At 44.5% G+C, this 22,825-nt stretch overlaps 1 protein-coding gene across 1 annotated transcript in view; it reads right to left on the minus strand.

The window, feature by feature from the left end:
- The window catches only part of Fam221a (family with sequence similarity 221 member A), a 46,982-nt gene extending 35,154 nt beyond the window's left edge, over positions 1-11,828 (minus strand). The window contains exon 1 of the mRNA XM_050126617.1: positions 11,750-11,828. The gene's annotated coding sequence lies outside the window, so the exon portion shown is untranslated. The remainder of the gene's footprint in view (positions 1-11,749) is intronic.
- Positions 11,829-22,825: the final 10,997 nt, after the last annotated feature.

The raw sequence follows: 22,825 nt of genomic DNA on the forward strand, positions 1-22,825 counted from the left end.
GCTCGGGCCATCTCAGATTTCAGCGTCTTTCTGCATCCCGGCAAGATTTACCACCCTCAGCTAGGTGTGGTGCTGCACATCTTTAATTCCAGCACAGGGAAGGATCTCTGTGAGTTCAAGACCAGCCTGGTGAACATAGTTCCAGGTGAGTTCAGCCGGGGCTACAGAATGAGCCTGTTTAATATAAAGATAGATATAGAAATTCCACCCTGAATATTCTCTCCCTCTGAACTCTGGGCAAGCATCCTGCCCTCTCAAATCCTTTTCCTCACTGCCACACTTAACAGCTCCAGGCTCTTCTGGAGCCCTTAGCCTGTGATGTGTACTGTCGCTCTCATTCCTGTAGGTGGCGAACTTCTTGAAAGAATTCTTTGGGAGCTTCTGTCTCCCTATTTTACACTGAGAACAGTAAGGGGAACCAACCGATAGGACCACAACAAAGCACTTGCCTGCCTCCTGAGCTCTCAAAGGACATCTCCTGGATAGGTTTGCTTCCACAGTCCTGGGTGGTGACCAGAGTTGACATGCAACTTGTATCTATAAAAATGTGATAAGTGAGTATAAGTTGAATTTTTTTAAGCCCAAATGCCTGAAAGTAGGCCTTGAATATAGTGTTATCCCTGATTTGTCAATATTACCTACTGATATTTTGCAATCTGAATTGTCACAGGTATCCATGTTGTCTTTGTTTTGAAGGGAATACTACATTCAAGACTACATAAAATTTACACAGAAAGAATGAATATATTGCAAGAAGAAAAAGTTCTTGCTTTTAACTTATTTCTTTCATACATGTAAACATCTTACATTATAAATTAAAACCAAAAGTTAAAAAATAGTTATTTTCCCTTTTCTTTCTCTGGTTCTTTTCCTTGCTTCATAGTCTTGAGGCTGAATAGGAAGATAGAAAAGAGTTAAGAGGTAGGGCACTGGGAAGGTAGCTCCATCAATAAAGTTCTTGAGGATCTGAGTTCAATCCCAGACACTCAACATAAAAACCTGGGCATTGTGGAGTGTGCCGACAGTCCCAGTGTGATGGCGGCAGAGACAGGGAGGACCCCTGAAGCTTGCTGGGCTGCCAGTCCAGCCTCAACAGTGTGGTCCAGGCCAACGAGAAACAAATGAGGTTTAGGGCAAGGAGTGGGTTAAGAATAGCACAGGAATTTAATCCCATCTCTGGAGAGGAAAAGGCAAGTGTGTCTCTGAGTTCAAGGCCAGCCAGAGCTACACAGTAAGACCCTGTTTTTAAATTTAAAAAAAAAAATCCATCTGGGTTTGGAGAGATGGCTCAGAGGTCAGTTGCTCACACTGCTCTTGCAGAGGACCCAAGTTTGGTTTCCCGGGCTAACATTCTTTCTTGTAGTCCCAACAAGCCGTGATCCCAGTTACAACACACACAGAGGTCCCAAGCCATGATACTAGCCACACACGTATAGAGGTTCTAAGCCATGATCCCAGCCTCATGTGTACAGAGGCCTGAGGCTCTGTAGCTCTGGATTCCTCCTGGTTTCCCAGCTGCCTAGCGATCAACCTTCCCTGTTTCCCCTGACCTGTGAGTTTTGTCTTTTTTTTTTTTTTGGTTTTTCGAGACAGGGTTTTTCTGTGGTTTTGGAGCCTGTCCTGGAACTAGCTCTTGTAGACCAGGCTGGTCTCGAACTCACAGAGATCCGCCTGCCTCTGCCTCCCAAGTGCTGGGATTAAAGGCGTGTGCCACCACAGCCGGCGACCTGTGAGTTTTGAATGACAAACAATTGCCTTCAAAGATTAGTTCATAGCACAACAAGTTTTGTTATAATTATCAGCATCTCAAAAGTTTCAGTGTGTCAAAAAAAAAAAAAACTTGGCTCCATAACATGCCCCAATCAACTGAGTTTCTATGACTACAATGTTTTTAGAAAATGCTAAGACAAGAGAACTTGGAAATTTCAAATTTTCAAATTTTCTTTAAGATTTTGTTTATTATATAAAACATTATCAATTCTCAAGTTAAACATAATCCAAGGGGCCAGGAATGGGTCATGTCTAGTGGAACCGTTGACCAAAGGAGCCCCATGGAAACCCCCAACAACCCAGGCTATTCCCAAAGATATTGGTCTCTCCTGGCAAACTGACAGTGAGACCCTGCTGCTGAAGACAGCACTTACATACCTTATCGAACACAGAGAAGTAAAGCTGGGGCCCAGCCAGAGCCTTCACCATCCCACTAGTGCCCATGGTACCACATGGTACCCTGCATGCTACCAGAGGAGAAAGGTGGCCAGCACAGTGGCAAACCCTGTGGTCTACACAGGTGATCTACCTGTGTGATACGATGGTGCAATAGTGGGAAAAGCCAGCTGCCAACTGCTTGGGGTTAAGGCCCACTCCACAGATGGAATTCTTCACTGACACTGCTAAGTGTTATGGTTTTTGTCACGTTAAAAGGCAAGCCACACCCACTCCTGGCGACTCCTGCTCCCCCCCCCCGCCATCTTGGATTTCTTACTGTTCCCTCTTTGTGCCTGTGTCTCTCCGCTGCCGCACACTCTTTCCTCTAAGTAATAAATATTCAATTCTATTCTGTACAATGTGTCTGCCCTGTCCCTTCTTACCGTCGCCTGCTCAGCCACTCGCTGCTGGGAAACTGCACTGGGTGGGACCAGCCCACCAGGGACTGCTGCCTGCTGTCACATGGCCCACCGCTGTCTCTGCCTTGGGACTGGCTGCTGTCAGAGCTCGCTACCTGCCTACTGACACCTGGGACCTGCCAGCATTTTTAAAAAATCATAAAACTAGGGTACAAGAAACTGAGGCTGAGCAGGCCAGGGGCCTAGGGAAAACCCATTACTATTGTTCTGCTAAAGCAACATAGCAATAAAATGGCTCCTAAGGATATTCTGCTATCCCCATAGATCAGTGCCTGGCTCAGTCATGATCAAAGAAGTTTCCTCTTGCATTAGATGGCAACTACCACAGAGACCTGCAGCTGGAATTTTCAGAGCACTCAGTTCTAAGCAGGATCTCATCATCACTCTCCTCCCATCAGGGCTCAGGGATGTATGCAGAAAAGAAGGCAGAAGGGCTGTAACAGCCAGAGGGGATGGGTGACTCCATGGAAACAGTGTCTTCCAGACACAACAGGACCGATGCACATGTGAACTCACTGAGACTGTGGCAGCATGCATGGAGCCTGCACAAGCCCAAGCTAGACAGGGTCCCAGTGCTGAGAGGGAGAAGTGGACAGGAGCCCCCATCCCTAACCAAGGAGCTATCTCCAATTGACATGCATTTGCAAAGAAATATTAGTTCTCTCCAATGGAGTCTCATTGGTAATATTAACCATTCCCAGCACAAAACAAATTCAAAGGCATGTTTGTAGACTTTTTATCTAATATTGCTTTGTTTGTTTTTTTTTTGTCTTACTGGACTTTTGCTTGTATATTATGTTTTCTGATTTTGTATTTTTATGAATTGTGTGTATGTGTGTAGTGTTTTTCCTTCGTTTTATTTTTATTATGCTTTGGGTTTTTTGTTGCTGTTGCTATTTACCTGTTTCCTAAAAAGAGAGAGAAAGAAAGAAAGAAAGGAAGGAAGGAAGGAAGGAAGGAAGAAAGAAAGAAAGAAAGAAAGAAAGAAAGAAAGAAAGGGCGTGCAGTTGGGTAGTTGGGTGGGCAGGTGGAGCAGATCTGGGAGGAGTTGGGGGAGAGAAAACTGTGATCAAAACATATTGTCTAAAAAAATTTTTCAATAACAAAAAGAACCTTAATCTGTATTTTATCAACTTTCTTCAACTCTTGTTTTTTTTTATTTATTTATTTACTTTGTGGGTCTGAGTATTTTGTCCATAAGTATGTCTATGAACCATGTATATGTGTGATGCAGGAGGGGCCAGAAGAGGGTGTTGGATTCCCTGGAACTGAAGTTATAGGTGGTTGTGAACCACCATGTGGGTGCTGGGAACTGAACCTGGGTCCTCTGAAAGAACAGACAGTGCTCTTAACTGTTGAACCATCGTCTCCAGTCCCATTTTCTTTAATGCTTTGCATCTCTAAAACCCCATCTTATTAATTATACAAGCATAGCAAAGTTGAATAACGTCAAGTCGCTTATTTTACTTTAATTTCTTTTAAAGGAATAAAACTTGTATCTATATCATATTAGAGTGCACTTACTTTCTTGTGTAAAGTATTTTATGAATTGTAAATTTTCTTGTACTCTAGCAACCTTTTCTTATTATAAGTTTAGGGAAACTGAATAATCAGTATTGAATTTGAAATCATTATTTCTTCATTCAACAAATGTCACCATATACCTGTTTTGGATCCTCAATTATCGTCTCTCCTGGACTGCCCCCCCCCCCCATGCTCAGACAATAAGATGAATGAATATGTTTCTGTGCTGTCACACCAAAGAGCAAGCCGAACACATCCTATGAGCGCTTCCTGTCACATAAGCTCCTCCCACGAAACGTGGTACAAGCCAAAGGAGCCCTCGCCAGAGACTGTAGGTGTCAGCCCTTAAACCTCCAAAACTAAATAAATGCCGCCCCCCCCCCCAAGACAGGGTTTCTCTGTAGCTTTGGAGCCTGTCCTGGAACTAGCTCTTGTAGACCAGGCTGGCCTCGAACTCACAGAGATCCTCCTGCCTCTGCCTTTAATGCTGGCATTAAAGGGGTGCGCCACCACCGCCCAGCTAAATAAACGTTTCTTTATGAAGTGCCAGCCTCAAGTGTTTCACTACAGCAACAGAAAGTGGACTGCTATAGCAGAGATACTTACTACAACGAGGGGAGCAGGCGCAGGGGAAAGGGGGACGTGATCAAGTGTCAAAGTCAGGTCAGTGCTGCCAATGAGGCAGTAGCTTGAGGAAGAGAAGGAGCCGCCCTGAGGCAGAATGATCTTTGGCCTATTCCAAACCACGAGGTCATTGTCTTTGGAATGGGTGTGAACAAAGACCTCTAGACAATGACATTAGAGGGAAAGCAGAGCAGATCACAGGGCCTGGCCGAGCCAGCAGAAACAGCATAAGTTGCAGGTGTCATTTTAAAATTTCAAGCAGTCATATTGGAAGAGTAAAAAGAAACAAGTGCAACTTTAATGACATATTATCTTGTTCCAGCCAAGATATTATCATATTAACAAGGAACAACTGTATTACACTACAAAGCAAGGTACTAGTGTGATGGTTTGCATTTTGGCTTTCTTGCTAAGTCTTTAAGTTTACCATGGATTTTAAACTCACAGCACAGCTAAATTCAGTCTCGCAACATTTCTGTGAGGGCCAGCCATGATAACCTAAGTCTGGGCAGAAAGGAAGTTCTTTCCTTCCTCCAACCATTATCACCTGGGCCATCGATAAATTTAAATGGAGTCTGGAGTCTCAATAGTTTACCCTGAGACAAGGCCTGGCAGGCTGAGGTTACTGACCCTCACCCAAGAGCAGACCATTCAAAGGAAATTCCTGCCAGCACTTCACCAGGGCACCCCTAGACAAATGTCAGCCAGTCTGGGGTCCTGGACCTCAGAGACCCCTCACCCCCACCTTTACTACTATAAAAACCCAATTCTTTTATTTTTATTTTATTTTATTTTTGGTTTTTCGAGACAGGGTTTCTCTGTGGTTTTGGAGCCTGTCCTGAAACTAGCTCTTGTAGACCAGACCAGGCTGGTCTGGAACTCACAGAGATCCGCCTGCCTCTGCCTCCCGAGTGCTGGGATTAAAGGCATGCACCACCACCGCCCGGCTAAAAACCCAATTCTAATTGAGCTCAGGGCTCTCCGGTTATTCCAATACATTGGACATGCGGAGAGACCGAGTTTGCAAACTTGATTAAAACAAAGGCTCTTTGATTTTACATATGGGACTCAGTCTCCTTTGTTGGATTTTGTGGGGACCCACGGATTTGGGCATAACAACTTTCAGGTATCCATTACTCACAAAGGGCTACTAGCTACCCTAACTGATCAGGCAGTTAAGCAAAAATTGTGAAGCTTTTAAAGGGTTTTGGTTTATTTTTATATACCTATAACATTATTAATTATTAATTTTATCATTTAATATTTGATATTATTTATTTTTATTTATTACTAATTTATATTATATATAATTTAAGTGGTAACGCCTAGCAATATGAGAAAAAAAATGAACTATTATGAATTCATGTTTCCAACACACACTTTAAACAGCAATGTCTGGTCAAGCTTCTGTGTGTGTGTGTGTGTGTGTGTGTGTGTGTGTGTGTGTACCCGTTTGTGCGCGCGCGCTCACACTGCGACTGTGTCTGTGTGTGACTCTGACGCTGTGTGTGTAATGTGTAAGTATGCACACCACCATACCACAGTACAGAGCATGCGTGGCTGGTCACTTGATTGGTTCCCCCCTCCCCTTGGGAATGAGGAGGCTATACAGTACATATGTGCAGATCTGATCAGAGACGACTTTGAGAAGCTGGCTCTTTCCTTCAAGCAAGTTTTTCAGGAATTCCTCTGATCATCAGGGTCATACTACAAGGACTTTCTCTCTAGTCAGTGTTGATTCATCTATATTAGCCAAAATCCAAGCTATTCTAAAAAAAAATACTGGCAAGTTTGGAACAGAGGAGTACCTTATCAAAGCCCATTCCACTGCCTAGTGGGAAGAAATTGTGAAGGGCAAACATGGAGGGAATTTTGATCTGCTGTCCTGGTCTGTCACCTAGTTACACTGGCCTTTAAGAGACAAGCCCCGCCCTCTCCCAACCCCTCCCCTTCTGCCTAGGGAAGCGTACAGCCCACCTCCTCCAGCCCACACCCTCTCTTTCCCTCTCTCCCAAAGAGGTAACTTCTCCTCTCTCTCTCTCTCTCTCCTCTCTCCCGCTCTCTCTCTCCCCCTTCCCTTTCATAACCCACTAAATAAACTATACCCACTTTCTCTGCATGGTGCGTATGTCTGCTTCTCACCCACTGAGGGTCACCAAGGCTTTGCCCAAGTCTCAGGTCACCTGCAGTGGCTCCTCGAGGAACCGTCCGGTCAGTGGCCAAGGACTCTCACCTGCCGCCTCCCACCCACCTGGGACCCACAGAGGCCTCGGTGGTGGCACAGGCTTGCTCCTTGTGGCCTGCCACTGGTCCCTGGGGAACTGCGCCATGTTATCTAAAGCATTGTGCCTAACCTCCCGTCTTTTTATTATAAAAAAGAGATGGGAATGTAATGTTCTATCCGGTCCCTTTAAGAGATAAGCCCTGCCCACTCCCTCCCCTTCCAGCCTGAGCTGAGGTTCTTTTCTTTCTCTCCCAAAGAGGTAATTCCCCCCCCACACACACACATTTTCCCATTCTCTCTCTCTCTCTCTCTCTCTCTCTCTCTCTCTCTCTCTCTCTCTCTCCCTCTCCCTCTCCCTCTCTCTCTCCTTCCCTCTCCCCCCCCCCCCCCTTTCCCAGCGAAGGAGACTGAAGCAGGAAGACAGTGACTATATAGCAGGAATCTGTATCCTAAAAAAGAGAGAGAAGGAGAGAACAAAAATATAAAATTCTCCTGTTGTAGATATATATTATAGATAGAATCCTAATGTAAAAAAATTTTAATTTTAGGGGCTGGAGAGATGGCTCAGTGGTTAAAGAGCATTGCCTGCTCTTCCAAAGGTCCTGAGTTCAATTCCCAGCAACCACATGGTGGTTCACAACCATCTGGAATGGGGTCTGGTGCCCTCTTCTGGCCTGCAGACATACACACAGACAGACTATTGTATACATAATAAATAAATAAATAAATAAATAAATAAATAAATAAATAAATATTTTAAAAAAAGAGAGAGAAGAATGTAAATTTGCACAGCCACTATAAGAATCAATATATAGTTTCCAAAAACATTAATAATAGAAATTACCATGCAATTCTTTCCTGGGTTTATATCCCAAGGAAGTAAAATCAACATATCACATACCTGTGTTCCCATGTTCATTGTCACAACAGCCCGAGACAAAGAATCAATCTTAAGTGTCTATCAGTGGATAAACTGATAAAGAAATTGTGGTATAAATATAAGATGGAATAATATTCAGTCCCTGAAAAAAAGAAAAACCCTGTAATATGCAATAATATAGGCAAACCTGGCGAGGAAAACATTTAATTGGGGCTGACTTATAGGTTCACAGGTTTATCATGGCAGGAAGTAGGGCAGCATGCAGACAGACATGGTGCTGGAGAAGGAGCAGAGAGGTAGATCTACATCTGAATTTGCTGGCAGCAAGAAGAGAGAGAGACACTGGGCCTGGCTTGAGTATCTGAAACCTCAAAGCCCTCCCTCAGTGACATACTTCCTACTCCAACAACAAGCATGTCTCCTAATAGTGCCATTCTCTGAGCCTCTGCAGGCCATTTCCATTCAAACCACCAAAAAGGTAAGGAAACCAAACAGGCAAAATAAAGTTTTAACATAAATTCACTAACAAGTACAGCCTTAAAAAAAAAAATCAAGCCACAGAAGAAAAGAACATGGTAAGATGGGGGTGTGGAGTGGGCCGGGACTAGCTAGAGAGATGTTGCTGAAAGGATGCCATCATGAGAACTCCCTTCCTCCTTTCCATTCAACTGCTTTGGTCAAGGTGGCCAGAGGCTTCACACTGCCAAACCCAGCAGCCAATCCTCTGCTACTGGCAACCTTGACCAAAGCAGTTGACTGGGCTCAGGGATGGAAAGAAGGGAGGGAGGGAGTGTTCATGGATAGAGGGAGGATGTGGCTGCTGCAGGCCCACAGGCCATCTGTAAGTCTTCCCCTCCACCTTGCTCCGACTTCCTGTGTTCACAGCCTTGGGCAATTATTCTCTTACAAGCCAACAGCATAGTGACATTTAGATGCCACTTTCAGGTTCAGACCGTAAAAGACTGACTTCTGCCCAAGCAGTAGTGGAACACACCTTTAATTCCAGTACAGGCAGACACATCTCTGTGAGTCTAAGCTCAACCTGTTCTACCAGGGCAGCTAGGGCTACACAGAAAGACCTTGTTTCCCCCCTCCCCCCCAAAAAAAGACTTACTTCTGCCTGTCTGCCTTTTAGCAGATTTCTCAATTTGATGAATCTAGCTGCCGTGTCAGGAGTCCGGCTATTAAGCAGCCTAGGAAACAAAGTCCTCCGAGTCCAAGAGGCCAGCGTGTACAGCCTGCACTGGAGCAGAGCTGCGAGCCCTGGCAAGCTCCTTGATGCCACTTTGTGTGGAAGGTAAAATGTTGGGGACCAGACTCGACAAAAATACCTTTCTAGGGTAGAGGCGTGGGAATTTGGAAATATAGTAAAGAATACGAAGACATCAATGAAAATAATAAAATGCAGAAACATATAGGATAGTATCAGGAGGGAATTTCCGTGAGTACTGAAAATTCTCCCATGTTTAATTTCCAGTTGCTTAGAATACCCCTGACCCCAAAAGGTAGGAGTAAGATAAAGACTGTTTTAACATGATACAAGGAAATGAACAACAGACGAATTGAAGGTTGTGGACTATGTCCACAGTTTAACTTTTTGTTGCTAGAACAAAGCAAGTCACGCTCACACCCTAGACCAAAACATTCTGTAGGCAAACCACTCCCTGGGTGGAATCCAGAGTTCTCTCCATAAAGGAAGATAAAAAGATCCTTAGACTCTTGTTTGAGGTAGGACATCTACTTATTTATTCCTGGAGTACAAGGTCTGGCTATTAGCCACACCTGTTGGCAATAACTCTCTGATCTAAATCTAGGTGGTGTTAGTAATATTTCCTAAGGGAGCTCTCTGACAACGCAAAAATTCCCAATCAAGCCAAATCAAAACAAGCCGAATTAAGAAATGTCCAGGTTTAATGGGAGATCTGCACTCTCGGGTGGCCCCGAGGGGGAAACGGGAAGCCTTAGAAAAGTGACCCCCGGGAGGAAGAAAGCGGGACCACGTGTTCTTCTTTTGGGGGATCACTTAAGTACCCTGGAGAGTAGTCCTGACCCTACCCCCAGGGAGGGGTCAGGACTGGCCTGCCGGGATTTGAAGTCCAGCCCAGGCCTGGAGGCTGAGATAGATGCCAGGGACTGGGGCCTAGGACCTTTCAATAACCTTGAAAGAACCAGAGGTAAGTTCGAACCCTCTGCCCTTTGGTCAACATGGAAATAGGCTTGTATTATCAGGCTCATATTTCATATATTTCCACATTAAAAGGAGGCCCAGTTAGCTGGTGCCTGTACATCCATCCGATCAAACAGACTGGGAGAACAAGTAACTTTAAAGTGGTCAATTCTTTGGAGAAAGTGGTTACAAACAACAGGTAACTAATATGGGGGCTACAGTCAAAGTGTGGGGGGAGGCTGTTTGTTTGTTGTTGTTTGGTTTTTCTTAAGACAAGGTTTCTCAGGTTTCAACAGAGCCATGGCTGTCCTGGAACTCACTTTGTAGACCAGACTGACCTCCAGCTCATCTGCCTACCTCTGCCTCCCAAGTGCTGGGATTAAAGGCGTGTGCCACCACCGCCCAGCTCTATTCTATTCTGGCTTTTTTGAGTGAGGTAGCCCAGGCTGGGTTGATTCCCAGTTGTCCTGACTCAGTTTAATTGAGCAGACTGGGATGGAATGGGAGGTTACACCAGTCAGAAAGCAAGTACTGCTTATAAGGTCACATAAGACCAGAGACTGAAGCTGATGAGACCCTCTCAAGAACAGGGCAGGGGATGTCTCTTAAGAGCAGATGACAGAAAAGAAGCTAGTTTGCCTCAAAGCAAAACTCTGGAGAAGAGAAAGGATATCTTTATTTTTGTACTTAAGATTTGTGTGTGTGTTGTGCCTGTGTGTCTCTGTGTGTGTTTGTGTGTGTACCTGTGTGTGTTTGTGTGTCTGTGTGTGTTTGTGTGTACAGAACAGAAAAGGTATCAGATCCCCTGGAGCTATCGTCTTAGTTACCTTTCTGTTGCCATGATAAAACACCATGGCAAGGCAAGTCTAAAAGAAAAACATTTAATTAGATTTATGGTTCCTGAGGGTTAGAGGCCATGAAGGCAGAGTAAAGGCCCGGTAGCAGGCCCGGCTGAGAGCTCACTTCTCACAGCAAACAGAAAGCAGAGAGCACATGGCCACATACATATGAACCTGGGGTGGGGGAGGGGCATTCTCATCCAAACCACTACAGTTGGAGGTACATACAACATACATAGTTATGAGCGGCTGTTGTAAATGCTGGGAGCCAAGCTCAGCATTCACAAAAGCAGCAATGCTTTTAACCACTGGGCTTCTTTCCAGATCCCGCCCTGACTACTGTAAGCACAACTCTGCCCTCAAAGGAGCTACACGGAAACTGCTTGGTCCTTTTAGTCTCAAGGCAAAAAGACAGATCTGTCTCAGGTTATCTGCAGTGTTCCAGAGATTCCCAGCAGAAAGCAAAAACAAAATCAATGCCAGGGTATTATCTCAGTTCAGGCCAGACAGGATTTCCACCACAAAACCCACACTGACCATGAGACAACAATTCAACATCACATAACAAAAACAATCTGTCATGAATGACAATCAGTACTGACTAGAAACTATCAAATTAGACCTGCAAAGAACTCGCTTTCACATAATAGGATTTGATTAGCCATGCCTGGAGCCACAAGCCTCTAACTTCAGCTACTCCGGAGGTTAGAGCAGGATTTAATTGTATGTTCCAGATTTTCCTGGGCAATGTAGTGAAACTCTCTTTCAAAATTTAAGAAAAGTATTGAGAAGGTTGGAATATTGGTTATTTTCCTATTGTTGTGATAAGCACCACGGTCAAGACAACTTACGAAAAAGGTTTACTTTGGACCTACAGCTCCGGAGGGCTAAGAGTCCATCACCATCAGATCAAGGAAGGGTGGCAGCAAGCACCAGGCTTGGCGACAGGGACTGCGGTTTAGAGCTCACAACTCTAACAACAAACAGGAAGCAGAAATCATGATGGTCGGAGTCTTAGACTCTCAGAGTAGCAAACTTTCTCCAGCAAGGCCACACCTCCTATGCCTCTCCAGACACTACCAACCGCGGACCGAGTGTTCAGATGCTAGAGAAGGGGGACATTTTATCATCCAAACCACTGCAAGAGCCAGAGTTACATTTTAAGTCTTAACTATTGTGCCTAGGAGATCCATAAACAAAATGCCTCTAACCTCTGAGCCCCTTGCCAAGGACAGATAGTTCCTGAAGTGCTCGAGGTTGTTTGTGCGAGATAACTAACCACAAGTTTTCCAACCCCAGAACAGGTTTGTCTGAGCCGTTGGCACCAGATGGGCTTGACAACCTGTAGGTGGGAGAGGCACGCAGGCAGGAAGTGTGTCAGGAATGGACCTCGTGGGAAATAGAGTGGCCTTCTGGGTGTGCCTTTTTAAGTCTCAGCAAACGAGTCGTCACCATTTCTTGGGAACCATGAACGGACCTAACCAGAGTCCACCAACCTGGCCAGTATTTCAATACAATTTGCTTCAAATTTGGCTTTAAATTATGGTAGTAGTCTCATTCTCAACTGGTGGGATTAGCGCCAACACAAATGGAAAAAGACCTCAGAGGTAAAAGCAGAAAGAAGGGAGGTAGGGAGGAAAGAGGAAGAACGGGGTTTTATCAGAGACCATTTGTTTTTACTGTTTAAAAAGAGAGGGTTTCTTTGGTGGTGGGGATGAAACCCAGGGCCTTGTGCACACACACTCCTACTGACATACATCACCCAAATTCTCACATTAAAATAATAATAATAATTTAACCAGGTGGTGGTGGTGGTATACACCTTTAAGCCCAGCACTGGAGAGGTGGAGGTAGGTGGATTTCTGTGAGTCTGGGGCCAGCCTGGTCTACAGAGTGAGTTCCTGGACAGCTAAGGCTACACAGAAATCCTGTCTCAAGCAAAACAAAACAACAACAACAACAAAAAGTGTGTATTTGAAAAGAAGATGCCCATTCTCAGCCAAGATGACAAAATAGAAACTGCATTTGCCTCCTGTGGTTGGAAATCAACAAGCCCCAAATCACTGGAATCTGTAGGGTTACCACACAGGGCAAAAGCGACGGTGCAGACTAGGGGTCTTGAGATGGGGAGACTGTCCCTGATACCCGAGGGCACTGATGTCACTAATGGTGTTTGTGCAGGCAGGAGGCAGAGGGTGACTGGCGCACTGCACTGCTAGCTCGGGAATGGAAGGGAGGGCTGCACGCCAGAAAACGCAAGGAAGGAAGCCCTAGGAGCCCGACAAGGCAGGGAATGCATTTTTCTGCCAGGAGCCTCTGGAGGGAGCAGGTCCTGCCAACACCTTGATCTCAGCCAGGATAACTGAGTTCAGATTTCTGACCTCCAGAACCATAATGGAATAACTGTTTTCACCCACCAAATTTGTGATTATTTTTATGACATCATAGAAAACTAACATAATACTCCCCCTTAAAACCAAGGACCAAATATATAGAACAGGTTTTCAGGCATGGCACAACAGGAAGTATGAAATGCTGGTGCCCAGGAGAAGGAAGGAAATGTACACACACAAACACACAGCATTGCTGTCAACTTACACTATTAGTTTCAAAGCTTTAGCACAGGGAACATGAACCCACATCAGCCAGGTGTTCTCCTTTTTAAGATAAAAAGTTGAGAATTCAGAAAGGCTGATGCAGCTAGCATCGATAAAGCAGAGACAGTACTGCCCAAGACAGAGCCACACCGAGGACATGCCGCAAGACATACAGAATGGTCCCGCGTAGACCTGAGTTAAGGTGTGCTGCTCAGTGATTGATTACAATCTCAGTGGCTGCTCCTGTGGAGGTTGCATTTCCTCCTTTGCCAAGCATTTTAAATCCTAAGAAGGGGCTGCACTTGAGTGACTAAACTAAGCTGCAGATGACATCAGAATGTGTAGCGCCCTTAGTCTTCAGTTCCACAGAAGGCATGTAAACTATCAAGAGGTCAAATTTCCTGAAAAAATACAGGGATGGTCAAGCCTGACTGTAATTTGAACACTGAGGTAGCTAGCCAAGGCTACACAGTCAAATCCTAGTTCACTATATAAATTGAAAGGGAGAATGGGGCTTTTTTTGGGGGGGGAGGGGTGTTTTCTTTTCTTTTTTTAAATAAACTACAGGAGCAGACCAAGGAGGTAAAGTTCATTTATAATGTCCCACTCCAGAGAAGGAGAGAAAAACACATTACCTGAACGACGAGTCCCCTAGGCAGAACCTTTTCCCCTGAGACTACTTTCCCTCTACAGAACCACCTCTGCAGCCAGGTGTGGTGCACGCCTTTAATCCCAGCACTTGGGAGGCAGAAGCAGACAGATCTCTGAGTTTGAGGCCAGCCTGGTCTTCCAGGACAGCCAGAGCTGTTACATAGAGAAACCCTAAGGCTGGGGGGGGGGGGGGGACAAAACCAGAAACACCTTTGCACACCCAAGTGCTTTAAGATGGAGCTTTGAGGAAAACTATCATCTTTTCAGGACAATGGCCCTTGAATAAATTTGATTTTTGTTCTTCCTTCTCCCATTTCCCAGGTATTGGCTTTGAGAATTGACCAACTAGACCTGGGCATAGTCACATCTTTGTAGAGGACATGTCCGTCAGGAGCTGTTGAGGGCACAGCACTGGCGCTCGTCACACATTGTGTTGGAAATGGTAAATGGTAATGGTGCTCAGCATAGTGTGAACCTAACACGATTCAACAAGGCCACTCCTGAACAAAGAAAAACACTAAACATATATAAACACAGAGACCTACACGCCACATCTATATTAGCTTCATTGAGAAGCCTCGGGGACTAGAAACAGCACAAATACCTATTAACTAAGGAATGGACTAGTAAATGTTATAGCTACAATGAAATAATTCTCAGCAATGAGAAATTCTTGATCCACGCTGTAATATGGACACAAACCGTAGAAAGCTAAACACACAGAAACTTCCATGAGGGGTCTGGAAGGTAACTCAGCTGGTAGTGCTTGCAAAGCAAACACAAGAACATGAATTTCATCATCAGAACTCATATTTTAAAAAAACAGGTATGATGATGCCTATTTGTGATTGCTGCACTGAGAAAGTTGAAGACAGGAGGATCCATAGGTCTCACTGGCCAGCCAGCATCACCTACCTGGAGAGAGGTCCAGGCTCATAAGATACCCTGTCTCAGAAAAGTGAGGGGGTCCTTGGCCTGACTGAGGAGGCAAGGGAAGGAAGAAATAACAGGCACACAAACACACAGACAAGCTGGGCTTAGGTGGACTAGGCTCGCTGATGGACAAACCTCAGCACCCCAGAAGCTCAGTGTATTTATTCCATACAGCTGAACAAGGGTTGTTTTTTTTTTTTTGTCTTGACTTAAGGATAATGTGACATAAAAGTAAGAAATAAAAATAGATTAAGGACAAGTAAATGTTAGCAAGTAAAATAAATTATTCTGTTTTATTTTTAATTTTCATTGAGTTTTAAAATGGGCAAGTATTTATGTGATTTAAATATGAACAATGAGGAAGTTGTGTCCTTCACTATCTTACTGACCACCATCTTCATTCTGCTTCCTCTATGAACTATAAAAAGTTATATTCTTCACTGTTTGACCACTGTCTTCTTTCTGCCTCCTATTATCACCTTTGAATAACAATATTGATTCCTTTCTTATTTATTTTGCTTCATCGAGAAAATTTAAATAAATAGGAATATATATTTTACTCACCTTTTTATGAACAAGGGGGTTTACAGACAAACAAGGAGGTGGGATTAGCTAATCTCAGTAGGAGTGCCTTAGGGTTCCTATTGCTGTGAAGAGGCACCATGATCATAGCAGCTCTTACAGAGAAAGCATTTAATTGGGGTGGCTTACAGTTTCAGAGGTTTAGGTGTGCAGGCAGATGTAGTGCTGGAGAAGTAGCCCAGTATCCTATATTGACTTGCAGGCAACAGGAAGTGGTCTGTCTCACTGGGCATGCCTTGAGCATATGAGACCTCAAAGCTTGCCTCAACAGTGGCACACTTCCTCTAAAAAAAAAAACCACACCTACTCCAACAAGGCCACAACACTCCTGCTGGTGCCACTGCCTTTGGGGCCATTTTCTTTCAAACCATGACAAGGAGTAAATCTCTGTAAACAAAGTTTTTAGGCTGTATACACCCAGGGAAAGAAGGACCGGGGAAGGCTTTGCCATCCCTGAGTCCACTTGAGAGGAAGACTTGCCATTTTCTCTTGGGCTGAGGATTGGAGTCCTTTGGTGTGGAAAGTCCTTCTGTGTGCCAGATGGTGGTGGTGCATGCCTTTAATTCTAGCACTTGGGAGGCAGAGACAGGCGTATCTTTGTGAGTTCTAAATCAGCCTGGTCTACAAGAACTAGTTCCAGAACAGGCTCCAAAACTACAGAGAAACCCTGTCTTGTGGGGAGGTGGGGGGAGTCCTTCTGTTCATGTTTGTGTATGTGTTGTTCTTATTGGTTAATGAAGCTGCTAGGGCCTATGGCAGGGCAGAATAGAGCTAGGCAGGAAAACTAAACTGAATGCTGGGAAAAAGAAGGTGGAGTCAGAGAGAAGCCATATAGCTGGCAAGGGAGACAGATGCCTAGGAACCTTACCAGTAAACCACAAGCTTTGTGGTAAAATATAAAATAATAGAAATGGGTTAATTTAAGATATGAGCTAGCTAGAAATATGCTTGAGCTATTGGCCAAACAGTATTGCAATTAATATAGTTTCAGTGTGATTTTTTTCATGTCTGGGTCCTTGACAAGGCTGTGTGAATGTTAGTTAATAGCACACATGCACTTAGGACTTCATTCACTCCAGGCTTCTTCCACCCCCTATATCCTTGGCACTAGAGTAACCTCCACCAAGGCTTTGTGTTAGGAACTTGAGGTAACAATCTAATACTTCTGTAAGAACTAAAAGGTAGCCCAGCAGTGGTAGTGCACACCTTTAATCCCAGCAGAGGCAGGAGGATCTCTGAGTTCAAGGCTAGCCTGGTCTACAGAGCAAGTTTCAGAAAAGCCAGAGATATACAGAAAAACTCTGTCTCAATAAACAAAAACAAAAACAAACAAACCAAAGTACAAAACAAAAAAAGGTATTAGTTATGTTATGCATACTTGACAAACTCCAGCACAGTCATATATCACAGAGACTACTAGCTTTTGGAATTAGTAGCTCTGATCAATTTTTTCTGTTGCTGTGATAAAATGCCACAATCAAGGCAGCTTACAGAGAACAAAGTTGATTTTGGTTTCTGTTCCATGGTAGGAAGCAAGGCAGCAAGAGCAGAGAGAGCACATCTTTTACTGCAAGCACAAAGCAGGGAGAGTGAACTGGAAGTGGAGGAAGGTCATATAACTTCCAAGCCTCCCCAGTGATCTGCATCCTAAATCTCCAAGGCAGCACCACCAACTGGGACCAAATGTTCAAACACCTGAGCCCATGGGAGACACTTCCTGTGCAAACTGTCATAAAGACATCGAGTTAAAAAGTACATATTTACTAATGCCATCCCGCTAAAGTATCAGAAATTCAAAATATACATTAAGCATTCTTTGAAGGAATCTGAGTTAAACCTAACCTAATATGTGTAAATCCCCGTACCAGTAGCTCATTGTGCTTGCTTCCTACCAACACCTGAGTCTTGATTTCATAGCAACCCTTCTTCCTCTAGATGTCTCAGAACCACAGTTCATGTCTTTGTCTGAAAAATCATAATTTGATATATGTTAGACTCATCTGGGAAGGAAGAACTTCAACTGAGCAAACACGTTCATCAGATTGATTGTAGATAAGTCTCTGGGGCATTTTTTTAGTTGGTTAATAATTGACATGGGAGGGTCCAGTTCTCTGTGGTTGGTGCCACCTCTGGGCAAGTAGTTTTGGGTTGTCTAAAGAAGCAGGTTGAGCAAGCCATGGGGAGCAAGTGTAGGAAGCATGTGCACCACAATTTCCCTCATTCCCAAGGAAATGGTAAGCCTCCATATGGGTGCTACAAATCAAACCCAGGTCCTTTGCAAAAACAAATGCTCTTAACCACTAAGCCAACTCTCCAGCCCTCAAAGACAGATTGTAGCGCTGGGCAGTGGCGGCACATGCCTTTAATCCCAGCACTCAGGATGCAGAAGCAAGCAGATCTCTGAGAGTTTAAGGCCAGCCTGGTCTACAAAAGCTAGTTCCAGGACAGGCTCCAAAACTACAAAGAATCCCTCTCTCGAAAACCAAAACAAACAAAAATAACAAAAAAAAGATGGATTGTAATGCAGAACTATATGCCAAATTAACCCTTTCCTCCTCAAGTTATAGTCAGTGTTTTATTACAGCAAACTATTGATAGTAAAGAAAAAAAACAGATAAATTAAGCACCAAAAAAGAATTAAAAAAGTGTTTTTTTTAATAAATTATTTTTTGTGGATGGATGTTTTGCCTGTATGTCTGAGCATGTGTATGAAGTGCCCACAGTGGCCAGAAGAGGGTATTGGGTCCCTAGAACTGGAGTTATGGACCAGTTGTGAGCTGCCATATAGGTGTTGGGAATTCATCCCAGGTCTTCTAGAAAAGCAGCCAGTGCTCTCAACTCCTGAGCCATCACTTCAGCTGCCTATAGAGTAGTTTTTAAAGATGTTATTAACCTAAATGCAAAAGGAATAAGAAGATGTACTTGACATGCTAAGGTACTTAGAGAGGTCCTAAACACCTTCTGAACAGATACTTGAAAGACACTGGTAATACTGGTCAAATTTAAAAAACAAAAAGTTTTTAAGATCTGTACAGCTTAGCTCCCTTAAGTGTACACTACTATTACCAGAGAGTTATAAAACTTGCATGGACTTAGCATGTATGAGGCCCTGGGTTCAATCTCTAGCCACCCCCATACTCCCAACCCAAATAAAAACAAAATGAATCATAAAAGCTATACAATTACAAACTCCTTCTGGGTAATACAAGCATGCGCCTGCTCACTCGCTAACTCAGTATGGATTAGGCACTGTATAAAGATCTGCATCTTCCCCTTACTCTGCAAAAATCATCTAGCCTCTGCTGGTGATGCTACTGATTACCTGGCTGGGGTTCTGCTCTAGGGAGAAGTCATGGTGGGCAAGCCGTCACTAGTGCCAGTCTCTGGCAGCTTCTGTGCCCCGGCAGCAGCAAACAGCAGCAGCCATCTCTCTAGGATGGTTCAGCTGCTGGCATTGATAGAGCTGCTGTCAGGCCTGCTGCCATTCCAGACGCAGCTACTGCCACTATTCGTCGCTGCTCCCACTGCTGCCACTGACCACAAACCTTGTAGTTCCATCTCTTCTTTAGTTATCAGTGGATGTGGGATTCCCCTCTGTATGCTGTGAATGTGTTTTATTACCACTGGTTAATAAAGAAGCCACTTTGGCCTAAGTTAGGTGGGAAATTCGAGTGGAGATATATAGAGAGGGTAGGTGGAATCAAGGAGACACCGTGTTGTGGCCAAGGGAGGACACCAGAACGTTACTAGGCCACAGACTCATGGTGATACACAGATTAATAGAAATGGTTAATTTAAGATAAAAGACCTAAACCATTGCCCAGTGTTGTGATTAATATAGTTTCTGTGTGATTATTCGGGTCTGGGCAGATTGAGAGACCAGCACTATAAATTTAAGATCTCCTCAGCTACATAGTAAGTTTAAGGCCAGTGTGGGATACACGAGACCCTAAAAATAATCAGACCTGTGACTTGTGCAGGCTGCGTGTCTCACCTGAGTCTTCCTGATGTGATCCCTCCCACCATTCTGCTCTCTTCCTGTTCCATATGCAGCCTTCTCTTCCTAGAGAGAGCATTCTAGGCATGCGGTTGCCCTTGCAACCTCAGATTTTCCTCTGCAGTTCTCAGTCCTAGATACCTAGATGTTCATAATTCCCTTGAAGACATCAATATTGCTTTGTAAGGGACCTTTCCACCATCTTCTAGCACTGTTTCTCTCCATGGGTTTGATGTACCCGACATTAAATAGTGCATTAACTGTCTAATTTCCCTGATGTATCTTACAAGTGAGGACTTCATTTGGTTCACTGATATGACGTGGGCATCCACAGCACTTTGGTGTTGAACGGGATCTGATAGCCTATTTAAAACATCAGGTCAGTACCCTAGTCTAGACTTGTTCTGTAGTGTCGAGGATGGAATCTAAGGTCTTGAATGGTAGGCAGACACTGTACCCCTGAGCTGTATCTCCATCCTATATAGTTGTGTGTATATATGCGTATGTACATGTTCATGTGTGTGCATGACCTCAATCCTGTAGGTGCTGCCCAGGGACTCGAAAGCTCGCCCTTGCTGCTCTGGCTGCAGTGAGCAAAAGAACTGCCAGTCCCACAATCAGCTGAATTGCCTGTCTACCAATACAGGCCTTTGAACACCCCACTGATAACCTGATAAAACTGCAGAATGATTGCTGTCTTTAGGTATATCAGTCAAGCTTTGCTGTGTTCCCTCCAGCATCTAAAATGACAGTGTGGGAAGGTACAACATCAGCCAAGACTGTTTCAGATTGTACCAGACATTTTGTTATCACAAACCTCACTGAGCTTTAGATGACTGAAGCCATTTCCACGCAGGTCAAAAGAGTCACACAGAGGTGATGTGGGAGTGTCATATATCAATCTGTTGATTTCATTGGCTGAGCAATAAAGAAACTGCTGGTCCTGATAGGTTAAAGCATAGATGGGAGGAGAAAACAGAATAGAATTCTGGGCGGAAGAGGAAGTGAGGTCAGACTCTGCTCTGCTCCTGGAGAGACTCGACAGCTCTGCTCTGGAGCAGAGACGCCATGCTTGCCATGCTACACTCTCCCAGGATGGACGAAGGCTAGAATCTTCCTGGTAAGCGCACCTGGGGGTGCTTACACACATCATTAGAAATGGGCTAGTCCAGGTGCGAGAATTAGCCTGTAAGGGCTAGAGTTCATGGGCCAAGCAGTTCTTTAAATGAATACAGTTTGTGTGTTGTTATTTCGGGCATGAGCTAGCCAAGCGGCCGGGGTGTTGGGGACGCAGCCCTGCCGCCGCTTCTTATTTCAACACAGAGGGACTGCTGTGATTGGTACAAATATAAGCCACTAAGGTTTTCTGTTACTGGTGTAAATGCAAACTTTCATTTGCATGTGAGATTTGCTGTTGAGCTCACCAGGTAAGTGAGATGGTGGACACCCTCCAGTGCTGCCTCCCTGTATGATAGCTAATTTCCCTACTATCTTAGTTATATGTTTCTACTGCTGCGATAAAATACCATGATGAAGGCAGCTCAAGGGAGAGTTTGAGCTTATGGTTTCAGGGGATAAGAGTCCATCATGGCAAGGAGCATGGCAGGCATGGTGCTGGAGCAGCAGCTGAGAGCTCACATCTTGATCCACAATCAGGAAATACAGAAGGCTAGTTTCAAATGGTGTAACTTGAAATCTCAAAGCCCATGTCTAGTGGCACACTTCCTCCAGCAAGGTCACACCTTCTAATTCTTCCCAGTTACCAAATGGGAAGCAAATATTCAAATGCCTGATGTTTATGAGGGACATCTCATTCAAACTGCCACAATTGTCAGTTTGACTGGTTTTAAAATCAGTAAGGAAACATACCTTACTGATTTTACTGATTTGAGGGGGTGCGGATGATTCAATGTATGGCACCAATTCATGCCCTGGGCGGTCGTGGACTGGATAAAAAGGAGAAATGCGCTGAACACCCGCATTCCTACCTCTCCACTTCCCGAGTGCAGACACTATGTGACCAGTTGAATTTCATGTCAACTTGGCATAGCTAGATGGATCTGACAGGAGGTGACCTCAATTGAGAAATGCCTCCAAAAGACTGGGCCGTAGGCAAGCCTGTAAGGCATTTTCTTATTTAGTGATTGATAGGGGAGGGCGCAGCCCATTGTGGATGGTGCCATCCCTGGGCTCGTAGTCCTCAGTTCTATAAGAAAGCAGGCCGAGCAAGCCATGGGGTGTGTACCTCAGGAGTACGCAGCACCCCTCCATGGCCTCTGCATCAGCTCCTCCTCCAGGTCACTGCCCTGATGAAGTACCTGGCCTGATTTCCTTTTATGATGAACTGTGATGTAGGAAAGTAAGACAAATAAACCCTTTCCTTCCCAAGTTGCTCTGGTTACGGTTTCATCACAGCAGCAGTGACCCTAACTAGGACACTCACTGCTGGAATTAGAAGCATGTGCCCCATGCCTGGTTTCTGTGGTGCTGGGAATTGAACCCAGGACTTCATGCATACTAGGCAAGTACTCTACCAACTGAACTACATCCCCAGCCCAAGTTAGGCGTTTAAAAGTGACATAATAATGCTACATTTTAAGTGTAGTCCTGAAGATAGGATTTGATGTTAAAGGACTCACCCACCATGCAGAAAGGCTGTGGATTTGATGCATGCCCAGCATTAAGGGGGAAAATTCTAGACTTTAAGGGTCTGGACTTAATCAGGGTCTCTATTGCTGCAAAGCACCATGGTCAAAAAGCAAGCTGGGGAGAAAAGGGTTTATTTGGCTTACACTTTCATATCACTGTTCATCACTGAAGGAAGTCAGGACAGGAACTCAAACAGGGCAGGAACCTAGAAGCAGGACTGATGCGGAGAATGGAGGCCACGGAGGGGAGAGCTGCTTTCTGGTTGGTTTCCCATAACTTGATCAGCCTCTTTCTTATAGAATTTATGGCCCTGACCATCACCTAACCAATGTTCTGAAGACTCAGTTACTCATGGCTGAGATTACAGGCATGCACCAACACACTGGTTTATGGGGATGGGGATAGAACCAGGACTTCAAGCAGACTAGGTAATCACACTACCAACTAGCCACATCTCCAGCCCCTAGGATTTTCTTGTTGTTTTATAATTTTTTGTAAAAGTTATTTGAAGTTAAAATAAAGCCCAAACTT

Source organism: Alexandromys fortis, unplaced genomic scaffold (genome assembly GCF_014885135.2).
Source record: "Alexandromys fortis isolate MF-2015 unplaced genomic scaffold, M_Fortis_MF-2015_v1.1 scaffold_245, whole genome shotgun sequence".
Lineage (NCBI taxonomy): Eukaryota > Metazoa > Chordata > Mammalia > Rodentia > Cricetidae > Alexandromys > Alexandromys fortis.